Raw genomic sequence first — 22,417 nt, 5'->3', positions numbered from 1 at the left:
AGATGTGAAAGAATTAAACCCAATATTTTCAAGTATTTTTTAGTGCCATATGTCATCTGATTTTACATTTTCTGAGGGATAGTGGGTATTTTCAAATTGTGAAGCCACTTTCCGTGTATGTACTTAAAGTCTTATATATGATGAATTACAGTAAACAAATTACCACACCGGCAGAACATACTTTCGGCTGTTTATGTAAGACAGCAGAGAGAGAAATTTAGTTTCTCAATTGGAAATGGAATCAAAAGCATGTGAAATGTCTTCTGCTGGCCTTCAAGGCAGTCCTTATTTCAGAGACTATGTACTCCTCATCCAAAGAGGTCCAGGGCAGGGAGGGCTGGGTGTGTCCTCGGATAGTACTGGGGCCTCTTCCCTGCAGCGCCAACACAGCAGCCCCCGGACCTCGCAGGGACTACACTAGTCATCCAGGCAACCACAGTTTTTAAACAACCATGCCCTTCCTTTTTTACTGGTAATATGTTTTCAGTGACAGCCTTACACATGCTATACATCCCACTGCCACTAACCCAGATGGGGTCAAATTTCCCAGGATCGCTGCGCCACTCTTGTCCTCCGGAGTTGGCAAGGGAACCAGGCGGCCCCTAAGCAGACAGACGAGAGAACTTGCTTCCTCACACTTTGCTCTGGAGCAGCATCAGACAAGCGGCCACACCCAGGAGCAGGACAGTGGCCCTCAAAGGCTTTGCTGAGTGAGCTTCTCTGAGCCATCTCTGCCGGGGTGGGGAAAGAGCCTTCTTAAAAACCATTTAAAGCTTTCCAAAGGGCAAGAGCGAGACGATCGTGAGCCAAGGTTAGCATCAATGGTTCCACTCCTCCAGACTTCACTTCGGAAATAAGGAAGGAAAGAGTCAGTCACCAGTGCTGACTGACGGATGCCTCGTCCAGCAGCTCCCCGCCCCCTCCCAATCAAGACAGAGCTGCTTAAAGTTCATATTACTAAAGGGCCGTCGGTGTATTAAACGTTGCTGAATTAGAAACACCATCAGTTCAGACCAAAGTCTCCTCCATCCACCACCCATACTCGAGCACGGAACCTTCCGGGCAAAGACCCCTCAGCCTGCCTTCCTTGGCGAAGTCCTCGAGGGTGGGCGAGACCGGGTTGGGGGCGGGCGGGGAGGATTGGGGTTTAGGACTGTGCCAACGCAAAGATCCTCTGCCAAGGGGCTCCCGAAGCAGGGCCGTTTCCCAGGACCGTGCCCATGTTCCGTCGCCCCCTGCCCGAGTGTCTCTGCCCGGCCGAGGCTGGAACCCTGGAATGGGTTGGGGACCAATGAGATGGCAGCGGTTGACGCAGGGATCACGGTGAGGGGCGATTTCATCTCCCGGGGGTGGGGGGAGAGGCCGCCCAGCAGGGGTGGGGGCCGGAGGCGAAAGGGGGTAAAAAGTGGGAGGGGAGGAGATCGGAGACAGCCAGTTGAGCAGCAGAGACACAGAGGTGCGAGGGCCAAAGGTACAGAGGAAAAGAGCAGGTTCGCGGGCGCGGAGGCTGCGCGGCCGGGGCTGGGGGCCGCCGCGCGGCGGGCGCCGCGGGGCGGGCGGGGGAGGGTCGCCGTCAGTCAGGCCGCGCGGGGCTCGCGGGCCGGGGGGCGGGCGCCGGGCGCGCGGCGGCGGCGGGAGGGCGCGGCGGCCGCGGCCGTGCAGACCGCGCCCCCGCCCGGCGGTGCGCCGCGCTCGGCGCCCCGCGTCCCTCCGCGCCAGCTCCGCGCCCGCCGCCCCGGGGCTGCCCTCCTCCCGCTGCCGCGCGCCCGCTGGGGGGCCCGGGGGGGAGCGGCGCCGGAGGCCCGGCCGCATTGTGACGTAGCGGGGCCGCGGCAGCGCCGCCGCCGCCCGCCGGCTCCCGCGGTTCCTGCTCCCGCCGCCGCCGTCCATCTGTCCGTCGGTCCGTCAGTCCGTCCGCATTTTTGAGCAGCCGCAGCGCCGGGCGCCCGGGGTGAGTCCAGGTCCCGGGGTGGGCGCCGCGGGGAGACGGGGGTGGGGCGCGACGGCGCGAGCGACTGAGCCTTTCCAAGTTTGCACCGGGCGACCCGGGCGGGGGTGCCCCCCGCCCCGCCGTGAGCCCCGGGGGGGGCCCCTTTGTGCGGCGAATCCCGGCGGCTCGAGTGGCGGCGGTGCCTCTGCAGAAAGGGTTTGGGGGGAGGTCTCTATAGTAACGTTGGCGGCGCCTGCCAAGCGGCTTCTCTTCTTCTTGAGGGAGGGGGGAGGAGCCCCCACCCCAGGTTCCAAAGGATTGCTCTTTTCCTTTGCCGGTTTCGTGTGGTTATTCTTCCTGCCACCTGGGATGGTGTGGGAGGCAGGGATGGGCAGTGCCGAGGCTCCTAAGAACTGAGGTAACCAGGGACGAAGTAATAGTCACAGAAACAGTACCGACAATAATAGTAATCGCGAAAGAGGGACGCCTGGGGTTGCCGCGCGGCCCAAGGGGAGCCCCTCGCTCTTGGGCACCGCCGCCCGCTGGCTGCCCGGTTCTCTAGGGCACCACCCTCGGGCGCTGTCCTGTGTTCCCCGCTCGTCCGGGTCAATTGTAGCCAGGAGTGTTTCTCTCCTGGCCTCCTTTCGCGGTGATGTCTCTCATCTGCAGGTGGTAAGCGAGGTGACTGGTAATTTGGCTATTGTCAAATGCCACGTTTTGTTTATTTCATTTTTACGAAAGGAAAAGAGGGAAAATTATGAGCCATTACTGGCAGCCATACAGTTTCCACAGGAAATACTAGCATTCTTTGAGGAACACGCTACTGCTTGCGGGGAAGAAAGTCTTTAGGAAACAAAAAGGCAACAGCATTGTTGCTCATTTTCAATGGACCGCTAGGAGAGGGGAAACGTGGTGTTTTTTCCTGTGGGAACAGGCTTGCCTTGGGAAAGTTAATTAAGGAAGCTTACTGTCGGTGGCCCGTTTTTCACTTGCTGGTGGCTGGACCCCTCTCCTCCTGGCTGTTACCGACAACTGTCCATCAAAGAGCCGCCAGGAAGGGAGAACCGCTGCAGGACAGTCTCACCACACACCATGTGCTGTGGAGCCCAGCCAGGGTGCAGTGTGCAGAATGAAATAAGGGCTGTCTGGGGAGGTTTATGAGGATTGCATGTGTGCAGAGGGTGTCAGTTCTCCAAGGTGTCACTCTAAACACATCATTTTCAAGCATGGCTTTCCCTGCTGAATCTGCAGAAAGGCAAAAACCTATTTCTCTTATTATGGAGCAGACGTCCCAGTTGGGAATGGGTTGAAATCTGTATTTCCTTTGTATATATTGAAATTTTCAAAGACAGAGAGGATAAGGTTTAGGAAAGCAGTATGCTAATGGGTTCACATCTAGAGAATGTCTGTTGGGTACTTCTGATGCATCTCAATGTTAAATTACGTTCAGCCTGGCTGGAGTCTAGGGAGACACCCTTCAGGTGTCCTTTATTTGAAAAAGTGTGACATTTTGTTTCCATTGCAGAAGTCTCTCTGGAAGGCAGTATTAACTGAAGATTACCCAAATATGTAGGAGTTTCAAGTCTAGACACAGAAAGAAGGTGGTGCTTCTCTTAAGGATCTTTGGACATCTCAGTTAGAAATAAAATATTAAAAAAATAAATAATACAGCTTTGAACATAAACTTCATTTTATCTAGAGCAAGCATTTCATGAGGAAAGGTTACAATATGGTAGATTTGAAATGATGCTGCAGTTATTGATTTGACATTTGCTACTGTGTATGGATGTCCAAAAGGAAGGGGCTAAGGCAAATGAGTTTCTCTGCCTACTGTGTCATAGCTCTGCCACTTTCCACTAGTTGGTCTTGTGCAGGTGTACAGTGGAAATTCAGGACAGAGGCCAAGAAACTTTCTGTGCACTGTTGTCTTGGAGGGAATTGCAGCAGTATTTTACTGCTCTTAAGAGGAGGAAAACCCACATAAACATCTAATACAAACAAATGATCTTTGATATTATCAGAGAAAGCCTAGAGTCATTTTTCTTGCCAGATTGAAGGCATTTCTTGTCAAAAGAGGAAATCTCCCAAGGAGCAGGTGCAACATTATAAGAAACACCAGGGAATTTTTTCTTTTAAATGCAAAATCTAATTGAATACCAACAAGAGAATCAAGTGACACTCTTAGAATAGAAAGTTTGTTTTTTGGCAGTCTGTCAGATTAGGGTTGCAAACCACATAGGAGAAATAGGTGTCTTGGGAGAAAAATAATTTCCTGGTGAAAATCAAACATTTGCTTCTGTGGAACTTGTACCTTTACATGCTTGTTTCCTTGTGCCCCTTAGATTGGTGTGCAGATTCTACTTGCAAGAATTGATTTTCTGGAAATGATTCAATAAAGTGGTTACTAATATGTATACTATGCATGATTTCATGCCTGTAGATAATAGGATTTTATATTTTATAATTTATATATCTTATCACTCCTTTTTAAGCTTTTAAAATTATTGATCAAAATATGTGTTGAAATGATTAATTTTTTGATTTTTAATTGATATGATTGACAGCTGGGTCCTGGAAAAGTGCTGATTGATTAATATTTTATGATTAATTGCACAAGACAGTGAGCAGTAATTGAAAAGGAATTCCCATGAGAAAGTAACCAAGTCAGCTTAGATGTTTTTCCGGTTATCCATTGCTGTGTAACACATCAGCCCCAAATCATTGCTTAAAATGACTGTATTGCTTGCAATTGTGTGGTTGGTAGTTCAAGCCGGGTTCAGTGAGGTGGTTCTGCTGCTGCTCTTGGCTGAGTTCCTCTGATATCTTCAGTCACCTGGTAGTTTGGATGATTAGGATGGTCTCATTTATGTCTGATAGTTATTAGGTCAGGTTAACAGGTAACTGTGGCATGCCTCCCATTCTCCAGCTGACTAGCCTGGGCTTCTTTATGTGACAGACAAGCAGTATTCCAAGAGCGGCAAAAGAACAAACCCCAGTTTAAGGTGATTTTTAAGCCTCTGCTTGCATTATATTTGCTATACCTTCCCCTCAGCCAAATCAAATCACAGGGTCTCCCCAGATTCAAGAGGGTATTGAAAGACTCTACTTGCTGTCAGCGGGAGCTGCAAGAATTTGTGGCAGTTTTTTTTCAACCTAGTATGTGTATGAAAATGCTTGTTTCAGCCAATGTTTTTGTGCTGAGGGATAGCGTACTGTAAGCTAGTGTACTTGGAGACAGCCCAGAATTGAGTTTAGGGAATTGCCCTATAAATCATTGTCCTGTAATCTTTGTTCTGTAAACCACAGAAAGAAAAGGAATGACAACGATAATAAAATTTTAGCTATATCCTATGCTAGTGGTGTGAGGATGGTTTGGAGACAGTAGGCTGGTAGCAGAGTCAGCAATCCATTGTTGAAGGGTGTGGAAGGCTCTGACAAAGGTGGAGGCAGAGAGGATGGAAAGGAAGGGATTGATCTGTGCATTTGGGCTAAGTCGCTCCGTCGTGTCCTGTCCAACCCTTTGTGATCCTATGGACTGTAGCTGGCCAGGCTCCTCTCTTCGTGGGATTCTCCAGGCAAGGATACTGGAGTGGATTGCCATGCCCTCCTCCAGGGGATCTTCCCAACCCAGGGATCGAATCCGTATCTCCTGCATTGGCAGGTGGGTTCTTTACCACTAGTGCCACCTGGGAAGCAGGGATTGATCTGGGAGATCCCATATTTTGGATTAGGTGACTGATTATACAAGGTTAGTGAAAGCCTAGAGTCAGAATCATTATGAGATTTAAAAAAGCTTAAGTGACTGAAAGAATGATTGTGCTGTTGTGAGAAATAGAGAAATCAATAAGTGATTTATTTGGGGGGAGGTGAAAAATTCGGTGCCAGGAAGATTGATTAAAAGAGATAAATGAACGTGAGAATGCTTTATAAGCTGCAGAGTATACTATGAATGTTACAATTGCTTAGTGTTTAAATCACAGTGGATTGTATACAGTTATGTTTCTCTAGTTGTAAAGCAACAGAAAACAAATGCAACCTGGAGGATATCCTGAGAGTCAAAGGGAAGTCAGAACCACTCTCAGGATAGAAACAGAACTCCTTTGGGGAGCTGGGGAGTAGAAACTGAAGGTCTTGTTCCTGAGGCACACAGCTGGCTGTTGGCCCTTGGAAGGCTCTGCCCTTGTACTTAGCAAAGCAGGAAGAACTCCTTTGGCCTAGTTTGAGTGGCAGGCACACTGCTGAGCCAGAAGCGTTCATTGACAGCCCTGCTCAGATAGCACACAATGGGGGAGTAGGTGGGTGCTTCCTCAAAGGACTTGGGAGCACTGCTGTCAGAATTGAGAATGGACACAGGGCAGCAGAACCAACAAATCCCTGCCAGAGATGAACACTTGATGATTTCTTTGGGCCTGGCTACTGGGAGGAGAAGGAAATGGCAACCCACTCCAGTATTCTTGCCTAAGAATCCCGTGGACAGAGGAACCTGGTGAGCTGCTGTCCATAGGGTCGCACAGAATCGAACATGACTGAAGCGACTTAGCATGCATGCAGGCATTGGAGAAGGAAATGGCAACCCGCTCCAGTATTCTTACCTGGAGAATCCCAGGGACAGAGGAGCCTGGTGGGCTGCCGTTATGGGGTCACACAGAGTCGGACACGACTGAAGCGACTTAGCAGCAGCAGCAGCTACTGGGAAGTGGGCAGGATAGGAGGTGACACTTTAGGCATATTTACATAGAGATGCCAGTGCATTTGTGACAGTTAACACCCATGCTAGTGGCAGGAGAGAGCCAGCACTGTGTAGGCTCCTCTGTAAACGTCAGTGGACGTTTTATTAGAGGGGAGAGGAGTGCAAAACACGTTCTTTTCTTTCACCTGAGGGTTCAGTGGAGGTGCTGCTTCGCCAGCCTTGTTTTATAGGTGGCCTGTCTGAAATTCAGGTGGCCTCCCTACCATAGAGTGCAGCTGTCAGGCTGGCCTGAAACATCTGGCCTCACTCATATCCCAGAATTCGGCTCAGGGGCACACACAGCTGTGCTTTATGGAAGGGCCTGGGATGGACCAGCTCAAACCCAAGCCCACACTTTTTTATATCCCAGAAGATATTCCATAAACGTTAGTTTAGTGAGTGAATGTGCCATTATCTGCCACAGTAACATTTTCTAAAGCAGTCTGGTCTGGATTTTCATTATTCACAGAAGAATTGGCTATAAAGTCCCTAAATACCTTTTGTAGATTGAAATGTTGTAAGGTACTGATGGTGGTGGTTTAGTTGCTCAGTCATGCCTGACTCTTTGCCACTCCATGGACTGTAGCCCACCAGGCTCCTCTGTCCATGGGATTTCCCAGGCAAGAATACCAGAATGGGTTGCCATTTCCTTCTCTGGGATTTTCATTATTCGCAGAATTGGCTATCAAGTCCCCTAAATGCCTTTTGTAGATTGAAATGTTTTAAGGTATTTGTGTCACAGAAATACAGGTTTTTATAATCCCAGTTACAAAAATAGACCCTGGGGTTTTTTGAAACACAATTGTCTTTACTTTTTGTATCTGTCGGGACTCTTGGCAGCAAGTCACAGAAACCCAGTGTTCAAGTAGGAAGGAAGGGACATATCTTGGCTCCTGTGTTGGAAAAGTTCACGGAGGACCAAGTTCTGATTTTCTGTCTTCCTCATGGTGGTAAAATGTTCATCAGCAGCTTTAGACTTAATCCCTGTGGGAAAAGAGAGTAATTCAGGATTAACTCTAATTAGACCACTTTGATCATATGCTCATGCCCGAACCAGTTTTTTTGGCCAGAGACTGGGAATATGTTCCTTGGCTCAGCCCTGATGATGGGCCCAGTCCTGTCCTGGAGCCTTCAGGAGCAGGAGGGAGTCTATGTGAGGGGTAGCTGGGTGCCAGGGAAAGTGTATGGGAGGGTGGGGAGGTTTATGGGGGGAGGGTGGTCAGTGAAGTCCTCCTAAACCCCGTGACCTGAGAGCAGGAAACGGGTGGGTTTTAAAGAGAAAATACTGAAAAAAAGAGAGTGGAGGCTGTGTAAGCAGAAGATACCTATTGTTCCATCTGTTGTCCCTGGAGGACATAGTATATCTTGCTAAGCCACCAAGCCGTAAACCTGGGGATGGCCCTGGTCTTTCCATCTTCCTTTCCACTTCCACCTAACCAATCACCAGGGCCTCCAGATCCATCTCTCAGTCTTATTCTTTTTCCCTACGTCGGTTTAGATCAGCGATCCCCTACTTTTTTGGCACCAGGGACCAGTTTTTCCAAGGACTAGGGTCAGGGTGGGGTGGGGTGGGGGGTTGGTTTCAGGATGATTCAAGCACATAGCAATTATTGTGTGCTTTATTTCTATTGTTATTACATCAGCTCCACCTCAGATCATCAGGTGTTAAATCCTGGAGGCTGGAAACCCCTGGTTTAGATCCTCACTGCTTTTTACTCCTTCACTCCTCCCAAGTCACCCCTCAAATGCTGCTCCCAGTCTCTCCCCACCAAGCCGTTCTCCTCACCACTACCTGAGAGTTCTTTCTAAAGAGCAAAGAGTTAAAATTGAACCACATGTCCATGGCCAAATAGTACAAACTTCCAGCGGTAAAATAAAAGTCATGGGGCTATAATATACAGCCTGGTGACTATAGTTAATAATACTATATTGCATAGTATTAGATTTCTTGTGATTATCATTTCATAATATATGCAAATATCAAATCATTATATTGTACACCTGAAACTACTGTAATGTTATATGTCAGATGTATCTCAATTTTTTAAAGAAAGAACCATTTGAAATTTCATAGCTCTGGGGAAGAAGCCCAAGCTCTTGACCATAAATTCTGGGGTTCCCCACGATGTGTGCCCTGCCTCCTGTTGAACACAGCGGATGGGTGGGAGGAGGGTGCGCAGTGACTTCTAGCTGCCCACGTACTCCCCATGCTGTGATGACCTCTCTAGCACTCAAGGTCACCGAGTGTCCATTTTCTCTCTCATTTTCATGCTTTTGTGTCTGTTGTGGTCTCTGTGGAGTATTGTTTCTCCTTTCTTGACCTAGTGAAAAGCTGTTCCTCCTTCCTGACACAACTCAAGTGTTACTCTTTCGAGAAACCTTTGCCCTGCCTTGGACTTGACCCTGTGGGACAGCATTGGGTATACTTTCTGTCTGTGCCATTGCTCTGAATGTCTCGAGCAAGGCGTCGCCCTTCATCGTCTTTGTATATTCCTGTGCTTAGTAACAGTGCCTCTCATAGGGATATTTTTTAAAATGAATGAATGAGATATGTGTACTGAGTTGTTAACCTTCAGGTTTTTAAGGTGATTTCTTTTAGATCACCTTAACTTGATTCTGTTTCCTTTAACTTGATTCTCACATTTGCTTCTCGGATCATTGGATATGAAGACAGGTTACTTTTGAAAATGCTGCTCAAACACTTTTCCATCAGTTCTCCCAACTGCTTGTTTCCTACTTGGTCACTAAAAGCTACCTTAGAAAAGAGCTGGGAAAATGCAAGTGGCCCAAAGTGAATATCAAGGCTAGAATCTATGGCTCAGAGATCAGATGAGGAATAATTTTCCTTCCTACCATAAAGAGGCCATCTATTAATTAATATCTGTGGTGCTTACTCTGTGTTGGGTACTTACCAGCTCAGAGGCATTCCATTTATTCTTAGTGAATCCTCACAGAGGCTCTAGGAGGGAGGTATTAAGTTATCATCCTCTCTCTCCATCTGAGAAGACTAACATGTAAAGAGTTGAAGCAGCTTGCTTGCCACTAAGCTCTCCCTTCCTGGGGACTGAAGAGCTGCCAGACCCTCAGCTGGGCCATTGAGGAGTAGACCCCATCTCTGACTGGGCTCTTCTGAGTCATCTGTTATGATGCTTTCGTTGTTTTTCTAAAATGAAGTGACCACTTCCTAAGAGTAAAACATTCCAGCTGCCTCCCTTGGCCATCCGTTATGTCAGAAACACCATGGGAAGAGATGCATTTAAAGAGGTAAGGACACCAGTTCTGTAGGTAGTTGAAATCAAGATGAATTTCTACCTTAGAAATTCCCATCATGTTCTTGTGCTTCTGCTGCGGCCAGACAATAGAAGCCTCTTACAGAGGTTGTCCTGTTGTGTGTAATGCGTAGGTCTCTTGAACAGACACCGAAGAGGCTTCATTCTGAGAACCACACTGAAACATATACTAAGGGTACACAAAAGGAGCTAAAGATTTTGGAAGCCATAGAATGTTTCTTAACCTGTTTTGAGTCTGAGAGCCTTTTGAGGGTATGATGAAAGCAATAGATTCTTTCCTTAGAGAAAAAAGATGTACACACACACACACACACACACACACACACTGTGTATCTGATTTCAAGAGTTTCCATCTGTGGATTTCCCCCGGCTCCATATACTCCAGGTTAAAAACCTGCTTAAAAGCTGTAATCTGGAAGAACGGTAATAGCCATTGTTGAGTGTTTACCATGTACTCACATGCAACCATTTATCATGCTCACCATGTGCCAGTCCTTTCTGAAAAGAACATCATAGCCAACCAGCCCCAAAGACGTGCATGATGAGCCCTGTTTTAAGCTGTCCTAAGTGAAGTTCAGAGAAGGAACATATTGTTCACCCAGCTGCCAAGTGGTGAGTGTGGAATTAAACGCTGAACCCCGATCTGCATCACTGCTCCTTCCTGCAGCCTCCGCGCCCGCTCCTCTTACTGTGTGAGGCATGAAACCCCGCTAGGGAGACTCCCAGCCTCTGTCAGTCCTGACGGCCCTCAGCCTCTCTGTTGACAAAGTTGGTCTAGTGGCTGCTTCTGCCACGGGAGCCTCCTGTAACGCTGGAGCAGATGAGGCTGGAAAGGGGGACACATAAGCAAAGTGGTTTCCTCTCAGGCCCCTTCTGCAGGGGAGAAGGCAGAGGGACTAGACGACAAGCCGCAGATGGAACGAAGACAGGCTGACTGGTCAGTCTGGTCCCAGTAGAACATGGCTCCCTGGGAATCAGAGCCTGCTTCTCATTTATTGATGATGTGACTGTTGTCCTTGTTTTGGCCTTCATGTAATGGTGTGTCTGCTGCAGATGAATCCGATGATAAGTGCTCTTCAGGGAGCACACACACCATCAGCCTCTTCTCCTCTTTGCAGCCCCTCGTGAGATCCCGTGTTTTCCCTTCTCTCATTCTGTGGCTCCTTCTCTCCTTTCGTCCACAACACCCCAAGACAGCCTCCTGGGTTTTCTCCCCAAGCATCCGCTGGTGACCAGAACTACCTGCTGCAAGTAATAGAATCCATGGTTCATTTCAGATTTTCCAGTAGACATGGTGAGAAAAGTAAAAGGAAACAGGTGAAATTAATATTGTTTTACCTGGGCTTCCCTGGTGGCTCAGTGGTAAAGAATCCACCTGCCAGTGCAGGAGATGCAGGAGACTCAGGTTCGATCCCTGGGTCAGAAAGATCCCTTGGAGGAGGAAATGGCAGGCCACTCCGGTACTCTTGCCTGGAAAGTCCCATGGACAGAGGAGCCTGGAGGGCTACATAGTCCATAGGGTTGCAAAGAGTTGGACATGACTGAAGCTATTGAGAACGTACACAGAGCACACATGCAATGTTTTACTTAACCTAGTATATCCAGAATATTAGCATCTCCCCATGTAACTGATATTTTTAAATATCATTAATCAGATTCTTTGCATTCCCAAACTCTTTGAAATTTGGATGGATTTTATTTAAAAAATGTTAATTCTTATTGAAATAGAGTTGATTTACAATGCTATGTTATTTTCAGGTATATCATGAAGTAATTCAGTTATACATGTATATATGTATATATATTTACATTGTCTTCTATTATAGGTTATTACAAGATATTGAGTATAACTGGGTATACTTTATTCTTAACTCAGACCAGCCACGTTTGCCATGCTCACTTGCCGCATGTGGCTGGTGGCTCCCACTGCAGCCTGCAGGCTTTGGCTCTGACGTCTGCCTTGGGAGCCCCAAGGGCAGACTCAGCCCCCACCACCACCTCTGTCCCCCGAGCACTTAGCTTGCGTCCCCTCTGTCACCCCATAAGAGGTGTTGTACTCGATCGCCTGCACTCTTGAACCTGGGCCCTTGAGAGTATAGGCAACGTGTCGGTCATCTCTCTGTCCCTGGTGTAGAGTGCAGTGTCTCAGAGCCCACAGTTGGCATTTGTGACATTGAATGCATTGAAGGAGGGGGAGGTTGTATGTAATCTCAGGAACTGAAGAGACTGGTATATGAGGCTCACCTCCCAGCCCTGGCTCCTGCCTTTCAATTCCTGGTTCTTTCTGGTGCCACAGAACCACACTGGAGTCAGACTGAATGGACAGTCAGAAGGAACACTATAGCCTGGAATTGTGCTGTAAGCTACGCCTCCTTTAGTATTGAATCCCAGGGGAACTTATTGCAGTCTAGCATGTTAAATCACACTGGTCTTATTTAACAGAAGGGGAAAAAAGCAGGACAGGCCGAATACCAAAACTAACCTCATCCACTGGACAAGCCTCCTACTGAGATTGCAAAGAAGGCCAACTGACATCTAGAATATTAAATCCACAGAGAGGGGATCAGGGAGCATCAGGGAGCTGTTGCAGTCGTGATGATGAGCTTTCTCTGTGCTTCCAGTGGTTTGAGAGTCATGACCACACCCTCTGAGAGAATGGGAGATTTATAGCCGGAGTTAGTTTGCCTTTGCACGTACAGTATTTAAATTTTGCACGTGCCCCTAACCAACTAACGTTCATGTGCTTGCCTGTCTACTTTACCCTAATGAAAAATGCTGTGTAAAATAATTCATTCTACCAAGTCTCAAAGGTTGGTGCTGCCACAATACCATACAAACCACATATTCACATAAAGTCAAATGTTTGAAAATGGGAGAAAATATCTGTGTTTGATCTATTAAGTCATATAAGCATTTTAAGGACCTCATGTCTCAGAAAAGAGGGAGCATTGAAATAGAAAGTGGAATCAGGCCTAACCTCTGTCTTCCAGTTGATTCCCATTTTCAACCTGGAAAGCTCATTGACCTGCTGGCAGGTTTTGTTTCTCAGAGTGCATACAGGGAGAAGTAAATCCTGCTGTCACACACTATGTAGGAGGAGGATGAATGAAGTCTAGAGAATGTTTTGAACAATTTCTCAAAAAAAATTGTATTTGGAACAGTTGGAGGGCAGAGTAGCTGCCAATATTTTTGCAGAGTAAATTCTAAAGAACTAGAAACATCATAGCATACATCCTATTGTAGATAACCAAACACTAACCATGTTTAAGTAATTTGATGATGTCTTTTTAATAAGTCGAGGATGGTTCAGGACAGACAAAGCTTTTCATCTGTTGGCTCGAGTTTTGGGAAAGCTGCTTTCGTTTGCCTCTCTTGAGAAGAACCCGTGGCTCTCCGTATCTGCAGTGTCCTTCATCCCACATGACGGCTCTGGTGTTGCTGTGTTGGTGTAATTGAAAACCTATAAAAGGCCGAGAGCTACTTTTGAATTGGCTCGGTGAACTTGGACTGGATTTGTCAAAGTGGTGAAAGGTTTAAAGGAATTTTCATAAATGAGGTCTCCAAGCTGTGTTTTAGCCATACAGTTCCAATGAACTCCAAGGCCCGTGAACTCGGAGAAAAGCGCCTCCGAGAAGGGCAGTCATATCAAGATGGAAATAAATGATTCATTTTTACTCCCCGAGTTCTGCAGACATAAGCACACTTAGCCGCTGATCATCATAATTTAACAGTACTGTTGTGCACTAAAAATACAATTTAAAAGTCTAATCTTTAATTAAGTTGAGTACTCGCAGATTAACGTGGTTACAAATCTTGGGCCCTGAATGTAGCACAGTGTTTACTCTTGTTGCTAGGAAATAACAGCTCTTCACAAGCTACAGATTGACTTGGTAAGAGGGACATAAGCTTTTCCTACTAAGGGACTTGGTCAGTTAGTTCTTCTTTGTTTCTGTCTCATAATGTATGTGAATGCATTTCATGCGGCACAGGTCTTGCAGCTTTTGTTGGCCACAGAAAGCCCAGGTATGTGCACTAAAGCAAACATTTCGAGGATGTTTGAAAGAGTGTTTGAAAGATCTTACCTAGAGCTCTTGGACAAAATAAGCTTCATCAAGTATTTGAGTTTTTAATGAAATGAATTTGTCCATTCATTAGAATTACCGAGGAAATAGATTGTTCTTTAATGTAGAATTATCACGAAGCTAATTGATGGCTGTGCATTTTCGCCATTAGTGGGAAGCTGTCAAATTAGAATCAGCATTTAATCCAAGTTGATGGTTTTCCAAAATCATTAAAACTTGCATGCAGGAAATCAACTCTGCTATTCCTTTTTCCCTTTCCCTCTCTTTGGCAAACCTCACCGCATGACACATTGTACAATAGTTTTTAAAAATGCAAAGCTAATGCTTGCACAGCATGAAAGGGGGTAGCGATGCCAGTTCATTTGCCTTGTTCCTGAAAAAGACGAAAGATTTCTATGTGCTATTTCAGTCAAGATCAGGCATGAAAGAATGGCCTCCCCAAGCTCAAAAGCAGAACTAAGAAAAAACCCACAGGGACAAATTTCTGTTTGATCTGTTGGAGTCAGGCCTTTGTACACAGGGCTGATGTTTCAAAGCAGAGGCCCTTCCTAAAAGATGGAAAATAGCAGAACCCTTGTTTGTGTTGAGGAACAGCTTTTGATTGGCCTGTGCTTATTACAGGATTTTATCCTAAATCCAAACTCAGAAGAATCTGGGGAGATTATGTCTTTTGAGAAGGGTACTGCTGAGGGACAGGATCCTGACTGCACCCAGCATATGTGCTCATGACCTCTCTTGGTGAGTGCGTGCATGCATACGTAGTCACTTCAGTTGTGTCCAATTCTTTGTGACCCCATACTGTAGCCTGTCAGGCTCCTCTGTCCATGGAATTCTCCAGGCAAGAATACTGGTTGCCATTTCCTCCTCCAGGGGACCTTCCCGATCCAGGGATCAAACCCGTGTTTCCTGCATTGCAGGCGGATTCTTTGCCACCTGAGAAGCCCCACTCTTGGGGATTCAGTTCAGTTCAGTCGCTCAGTTGTGTCCGACGCTTTGCGACCCCATGAATTGCAGCACGCCAGGCCTCCCTGTCCATCAGAAACTCCTGGAGTTCACTCAGACTCACGTCCATCGAATCAGTGATGCCATCCAGCCATCTCATCCTCCGTCATCCCCTTCTCCTCCTGCCCCCTATCCCTCCCAGCATCAGAGTCTTTTCCAATGAGTCAACTCTTCACATGAGGTGGCCAGAGTACTAGAGTTTCAGCTTTAACATCATTCCTTCCAAAGAACACCCAGGTCTGATCTCCTTTAGAATGGACAGATTGGATCTCCTTGCAGTCCAAGGGACCACACTTTAAATTTCCCTCTGGATAATTAAGGGCTCATTTCTGTTAGAAAACCTCTTGTTGATTTTGGTAAAAATGTTTCTCAGTCTTTGCAAGTACCTAGCACAGTTTTAGGTTCATTCTTATGATTAATACATGCTGGCTGGATAAGTGAGTCCTTCAGCATGTCTTGCAAGTAAACGTATCAATTATAAGACTGAAGGTTTACTTCAGTGCAGTGAATAGAGGTTATAAACGCTTGACTTCTCAAAAGATATCATCGTGTAAGCTGTGTAATTTATGTTCAGAGCATCTCTCCGAAGCAGGATACTGTCAAACACTTGGGCAAAATACTCTGTGATGGAAGGTCTCACTGCTCAGCCACTAGTTGGAATAGGGAAGGAACTGTAAGTCTTAAGACCTGCTTTTATGGAACTGTTGATGCTAGAAGGGAATTTGGAAATTTGATAGTAGTAAGATGGAAAGGTGAGAGAACAAAACTGGCACACAGGTTACAAGCTTCTAGAGGGTGTTGATTATTTTTTGTTATTCTCGCTGTCACCTGAAACACCCAACAGTGTGCTTATAAATGGTGTGGGTCGGAGACGGTGCATGAAGGCAGACTGCTACGCTGGTTATGAGTCTCGGAGCACGGGCTGGCTTAGTCTCTTACTGTGTGTGGGTGATCTGGGGCAGCTTACTGAACCTCTGGATATTTTGATATGATTTTATCTTTCACTACCAGATACCTACTGATTATTTCACTTACTCAAAGTAAGTTTGGGATGAATGGTATCAAATGGATTCTAATCCACTCTATTCCGTTCTCAGCCTACTCTGTGTGCTGAGATAGTTGGACTGAATCAGCAGGCTTGTTTCCTGCTTTCTGATTGGGTTTGGTCAGTGAGAGGCATCAGCAGGAGATGAGCTCCTGGCACTTGAGCATCTCCCTAAGGCTACTTTCTGAATTATGGGAACTATGCCCTCCTGCAGCTATTTCATACCGATAACTGCTCCCCTTTGGTCTTATTAGCTTAGGGTACTGCACCATCTCTTGTAGTTTCTTCAAACCCAGCCCACACCTTTGCAAATGGTCTCTTTATTAAAATACCCACAAATTGCATTTGATTGTGCCACTCGTTTCCTCATGGGAACCTGGCACAAATGTTTCAGAGGTCATTGTAAGAATGACGTGGTTTAGGCAGAATTTAAAACAATGACCAACTCATAATAGTATTCAACAAGGTTAAATATGATTATCATCAGCAGTTGTTGTCTGTTACAAAATATTGGGTTTGTCATATTCATTGTGATTACGATGTTTTCAGGTTTTTAAAAGACAAGAAGAAAATAACTACCATGTTGCAGATGTTAAAAGCAGAAAAAGTGAAACAGAGAAGTCAAGAGCTAAGGCACTCAGTGCTTCCATTCTAGAACTGAAGAAGTGAATTGAAGATTTTTGTCCTTGTTTTTCTGTACAGGGTACAGAGTCGCAATAATGTCTGGAAAAGAAAGTTACAATTTCAAAGTATTTACTAACTTAAAACATAACCTACTTGGAGTGAATGGATATGCCAAATATAATACATTCTATTTGTGACCGCTAAATAGTAAAATTGTGTTGAGTCATGGACACCTCAGCATCTTCACCTTAATTACTGTAAGAGCTAGGGCTCAGCATTTTCACATTTATACCCTCTTGGTGGTATGAAGATATATGATCGTTAGCACTGAATTTCTTACAGACTCTAGAGGGTAGATCTATTTATTTATACTCACAGCTGAATAAAAGACCAGCATTATGATGCTTGTATAGTAGATTTTCTGCAAACATGCACTTTTCTTACTACCATCGAAGAGTTCTCGTTCTTAAGTCATATAAAACAGGCCACTCTGTGATAATTGGAGCCATCTCATCTTTAGCTTATAGTACACTCATTAAACTGTTTGGCAAGAATGAAAACTAATGAATTCCCTGAAGGAGCAGTGATCAGTTTGAAAAACTAAACATCCTACAATGTCTTTCCATTTGATAATGAATTTGTCATAGTTGTTGAAATTTCAGAACATGTGGATGCATCTTTCAATATATCTTGGAAAAATTGTATACGTATTCACTAAGAAATTAGAAAGAAAGTGGGCTTCAGAAATGTCTCTCTCTGTTTTTTTTTTTTTTTTACAGTTAGGTAGAGTCAAGGGAGGGATAGCAATCTGAAAGGCCTTTTGAAGTCAGTCCAAATGAGGATTTATAGATTGTCCCTTCCATTCAAGGAGCTAAGTGGCAAAAACAGATATCTTGTTTCCAGAGAGGCTAATGCTTCTAGAAGGAAGGATTGTTGTTTGAACATTTGGATCTCTTTTTATTCTTTAACATTTTCTTCAAAAGAACATCCAGGTAAGATTGATGTTGTCTTTCTTTATAATGAATGTGCCTTTTATATATTGGGCACTTAAAACCAATGGAAACTTTCTTAATTATATGTTTATTTATTGTCTTAAGTTGTCCTTTCTGGAGGAGACATCATATCCAAGTGCCATAGCAATCTCCCACTTGACCCTCATAAAGCCTCCCATTGCTTCCTTCCACCCATCTACTTCTGTTTAGATTTTCTCTCTTCTTATTTTCTTTTTTCATATTGAGTGAAATACAGTGGCATAGTCACCAAGAGGAACTAGTAGTACATTCATCGTAGTTATTACTCTAAATGATAACACTGTTTTCAGCACATCAGATGTGTCGGCATACATACCAGCAGTGTGGGAATAAAATAAAGTTCTTAGTAGATCATACTAAGTGATCCTAAAAATATCACACTATACCCAAGAACCTTCCATGGCTGCTTGCCAAACAGATGTAGGCATAGGTTTTTTAAGTTGAGTAATGGATGGTGTTTGCAGATGAAGGACATGCTGCTTTATGCAATCATTTGGTAAACATGCTTTAATACCCTTTGCTGTGTAGAGGCAGTCATTCCTTCTCTGAACTTTCTATCTAGTGGAGAACATAATTGGCTATCAATAGTAGAGACGTAGGCTGAGTGCTGTAGTAGGAAGGGGTCGGAGTAATGAAGTCCACCTAGAATCTGGAGGAAAGTGGTCAGATTATCAAGGTTTCTCAGGAAAATTGACATTTGGTTTAAGAGTTTAAGGCCAAGCGGGAGATCACCAGGCAGAAAACTTCAGGGAGAGTGTTAGGATCTAACAGACTTGAGAAATTGTAAGGCAGGTGATAACATTTAGTTCAGTTCAGTTCAGTTGCTCAGTCATGTCCGACTCTTTGTGACCCCATGAATCTCAGCACGCCAGGCCTCCCTGTCCATCATCAACTCCTGGAGTTCACTCAGACTCACGTCCATCGAGTCCGTGATGCCATCCAGCCATCTCATCCTCTGTCGTACCCTTCTCCTCCTGCCCCCAATCCCTCCCAGCATCAGAGTCTCTTCCAATGAGTCAACTCTTCCCATGAGGTGGCCAAAGTACTGGAGTTTCAGCTTTAGCATCAGTCCTTCCAAAGAAATCCCAGGGCTGATCTCTTTCAGAATGGACTGGTTGGATCTCCTTGCAGTCCAAGGGACTCTCAAGAGTCTTCTCCAACACCACAGTTCAAAAGCATCAATTCTTCGGCACTCTGCCTTCTTCACAGTCCAACTCTCACATCCATACATGACCACTGGAAAAACCATAGCCTTGACTAGAAGGACCTTTGTTGGCAAAGTAATGTCTCTGCTTTTCAATATACTGTGTAGGTTGGTCATAACTTTCCTTCCAAGGAGTAAGTGTCTTTTAATTTCATGGCTGCAGTCACCTTCCTCAGTGATTTTGGAGCCCCCAAAATAAAGTCTGACACTGTTTCCACTGTTTCCCCATTTATTTCCCATGAAGTGATGGGACCAGATGCCATGATCTTCGTTTTCTGAATGTTGAGCTTTAAGCCAACTTTTTCACTCTCCTCTTTCACTTTGATCAAGAGGCTTTTTAGTTCCTCTTCACTTTCTGCCATAAGGGTGGTGTCATCTGCATATCTGAGGTTATTGATATTTTTCCCGGCAATCTTGATTCCAGCTTGTGCTTCTTCCAGTCCAGCGTTTCTCATGATGTACTCTGCATAGAAGTTAAATAAGCAGGGTGACAATATACAGCCTTGATGTACTCCTTTTCCTATTTGGAACCATTCTGTTGTTCCATGTCCAGTTCTAACTGTTGCTTCCTGACGTGCATATAGGTTTCTCAAGAGGCAGGTCATGTGGTCTGGTATTTCCATCTCTTTCAGAATTTTCCACAGTTTATTGTGATCCACACAGTCAAAAGCTTTGGCATAGTCAATAAAGCAGAAATAGATGTTTTTCTGGAACTCTCTTGCTTTTTTGATGATCCAGCGGATGTTGGCCATTTGATCTCTGGTTCCTCTGTCTTTTCTAAAACCAGCTTGAACATCTGGAAGTTCACAGTTCACGTATTGCTGAAGCCTGGCTTGGAGAATTTTGAGCATTATTTTACTAGCATGTGAGATGAGTGCAACTGTGCGGTAGTTTGAGCATTCTTTGGCATTGCCTTTCTTTGGGATTGGAATGAAAACTGACCTTTTCCAGTCCTGTGTCCACTGCTGAGTTTTCCAAATTTGCTGGCATATTGAGTGCAGCACTTTCACAGCATCATCTTTCAGGATTTGAAATAACTCAACTGGAATTCCATCAACCTCCACTAGCTTTGTTCGTAGTGATGCTTTCTAAGACCCGCTTGACTTCACATTCCAGGATGTCTGGCTCTAGGTGAGTGATCACACCATCATGATTATCTTGGTTGTGAAGATCTTTTGTATATAGTTCTGTGTATTCTTGCCACCTCTTCTTAATATCTTCTGCTTCTGTTAGATGGAGCCAAATCTTTATCTGTTTTGCAGTATATAAGAAGGGAGCCTTTCTATCTTTTTCGATGAGTGATATTAATAAATGACCCTACACAGACTCTTGTGTCATCTATGCTTGGGGTTCATACTATCATCTGTGTTGGTGACTTCCAAATTTTTATCTCTGGCCCTGAGCTACAGATCCCCTTTGTCCTCTGCTTACCTACATTTTGATGTTTAATCGGCTGTAACAAAATCTCCACTCCCACAGTAAACCCATCACCCTTCCCTCAAGACCTTGACTCTGTTCTGATTCTTAGTTTAGATAATGGCCCCAATTTTCAAGGTAGTCATCCATGACGCTCTCTTCTCTGGAACCCCCAGTATCTCCTGACATCATCTCAATATGTTTCCCTATTTATTCAGTTACTCTCAACATTATTGTCTCTTTTTCATGCCTAGTTCCAGTATCTTTATTTAGGTTGCTGTCATCTTTCTCTTTGGTTACCCCTGCAACCTCTTAACCCAGCTCCATCTCCCTTTCTGTTCAGTTATCTCATGGTTACCAGGTTGATATTTCTAATTATTGCATAAATGACAGCTAGTAAAATTTTTAGCAGGTCCTCACTGCCTGTGGATAAAATCCAAAATGTTAGCATAACATACAAATCCATAGGATTTTGGCTCTGCCTGCTTGTCCAGCCTCCTGGGGCCCCTACCCTTCTCCAGACTTTTTCAATGACATGGAGCGCCTGTGATTTCCAGTCTGTTAGTCTCCTGGGCATTTTCCTTTTCCTGTTTCACGACTGCTTACCCTGTCTGCTCACTCCTTTGCACCACTGCCTCCATCCAGGTCAGGGTGAGATTTTTCTACAAGTATGTGGTGACAGGTTGTTTATTTTCCTCCACTAGATTTCAGGCTCCTCAGTGTCGGGCACCATGTCTCGTTCATGTCTGCCATAATCCCAGCACTTGTGTCTAGCTCATAGTTACAGCAAAAAATAATAGTGTTGACAAAGCACTCACTATAGGCCAAGCAAGGTGCTAATTTATTCACATATATTCTCTTTTAAGGGGAAAAAACAAAATCAAGCTATGATTTGGAACAGGAATGTGGAAGAAAAGTAAAGATTGGGCAAGAGACTTGTTACAGGGAGTTCAGTAAAGACAGTATTTTATCAAAACAAGTGAGAATTTAAAAGATATCTGTACTAGGATAGGGCCTTCCCAGATGGCGCTAGTGGTCAAGAGCCTGCTTGCCAGTGCAGGAGACGTAAGAGAAGGGGGTTCAGTCCTGGGGTCGGGAGGATTCCCTGGAGGAGGGCCTGGCAACCCACCCCAGAATTCTTGCTTGGAGAATCCCCGTGGACAGAGGAGACTGGCGGGCTACAGCCCATGGGGTCGCACAGAGCTGGACACGACTGAAATGACTTAGCATACACGTACACATGCACATACAAGGGTAGAGGCAGTAGAAATCAAGTGGAAAGAATTCTTCATAAGATAGTATGAAAAGCCCAAACAAAACTTTCTGGCCAACCCAATGTTATAGTGATTCCTAGAGCTATTGAACAGATGGCTGGCTAGGTGACTGAATGGAAGAATGGAGGACCCAGCATGTGCTCCATACAGAGAACCTGCTGTGAAACTTAGTTTGTTTAACTTACAAGTCTGATAACTTTGGTGCAACAACTTCTTTAGGATGAGAGGAACAACCGTCTAGGTGCAGAAGTGAACTGTGAGGCAACAGCCTGAGAGGAAACAAAGGTAAAAGCAGATATATCCTGAGAGAGTAATGGTAATGGCTCTTAAAAGAGATATTTAAAGTTAAATGTACACATGCGATTATTAAATTAAGTCCAAAATTGCTCAAGTGTGGAAGTATGTAATGTGATTCAGAATTCTTTCAGGGTCAGAAAGTGAAGCTTCCAGTGGTCATTGTAAGCCGAAGGACTGTCAGTTGGGTGGTTGTTGTTCAGTCACCCAGTCTTGCCCGACTCTTTGTGACCCCGTGGACTGCAGCACACCAGGCTTCCCTGTCCTTCACCAGCTCCCAGAGTTTGCTCTGACTCATGGAAGTAACGGTTAAAAGTGAGGACCCTGGAATCAGAGTGCCTGGTTTGAGTTCTTGCTCTCAGTCATTTACCAGCTACAGGACCCGGAAGAAATGACTGTACCTCCAAAGTGGAGGTACTTTCTTTGTTGGGGTGTTTTAATGATTCAGTGAATAAAGGAAGGCATGTGCTCCTGGAGCGGGCTGGGCTGTCGCAAG

General features: G+C 45.2%; 1 protein-coding gene across 10 annotated transcripts in view; it reads left to right on the top strand.

Annotated features, from left to right (window-relative positions):
- The first annotated feature begins 1,421 nt into the window (after nucleotides 1–1,421).
- The window catches only part of SNCAIP (synuclein alpha interacting protein), a 163,234-nt gene continuing 142,238 nt past the window's right edge, over nucleotides 1,422–22,417 (top strand). For 4 of the 10 annotated variants that reach the window (XM_069591690.1, XM_069591686.1, XM_069591680.1 and 1 more), the window contains exon 1: nucleotides 1,605–1,951. The gene's annotated coding sequence lies outside the window, so the exon portion shown is untranslated. Of the gene's footprint in view, nucleotides 1,472–1,604; nucleotides 1,952–14,652; nucleotides 14,770–22,417 lie in introns of those variants that run through there. The other 6 variants (XM_069591687.1, XM_069591683.1, XM_069591688.1 and 3 more) reach the window with 3 other exon arrangements.

The sequence above is a fragment of the Ovis canadensis genome, chromosome 5 (genome assembly GCF_042477335.2).
Source record: "Ovis canadensis isolate MfBH-ARS-UI-01 breed Bighorn chromosome 5, ARS-UI_OviCan_v2, whole genome shotgun sequence".
Lineage (NCBI taxonomy): Eukaryota > Metazoa > Chordata > Mammalia > Artiodactyla > Bovidae > Ovis > Ovis canadensis.
This window is presented reverse-complemented; position numbering and strand designations above follow the sequence as displayed.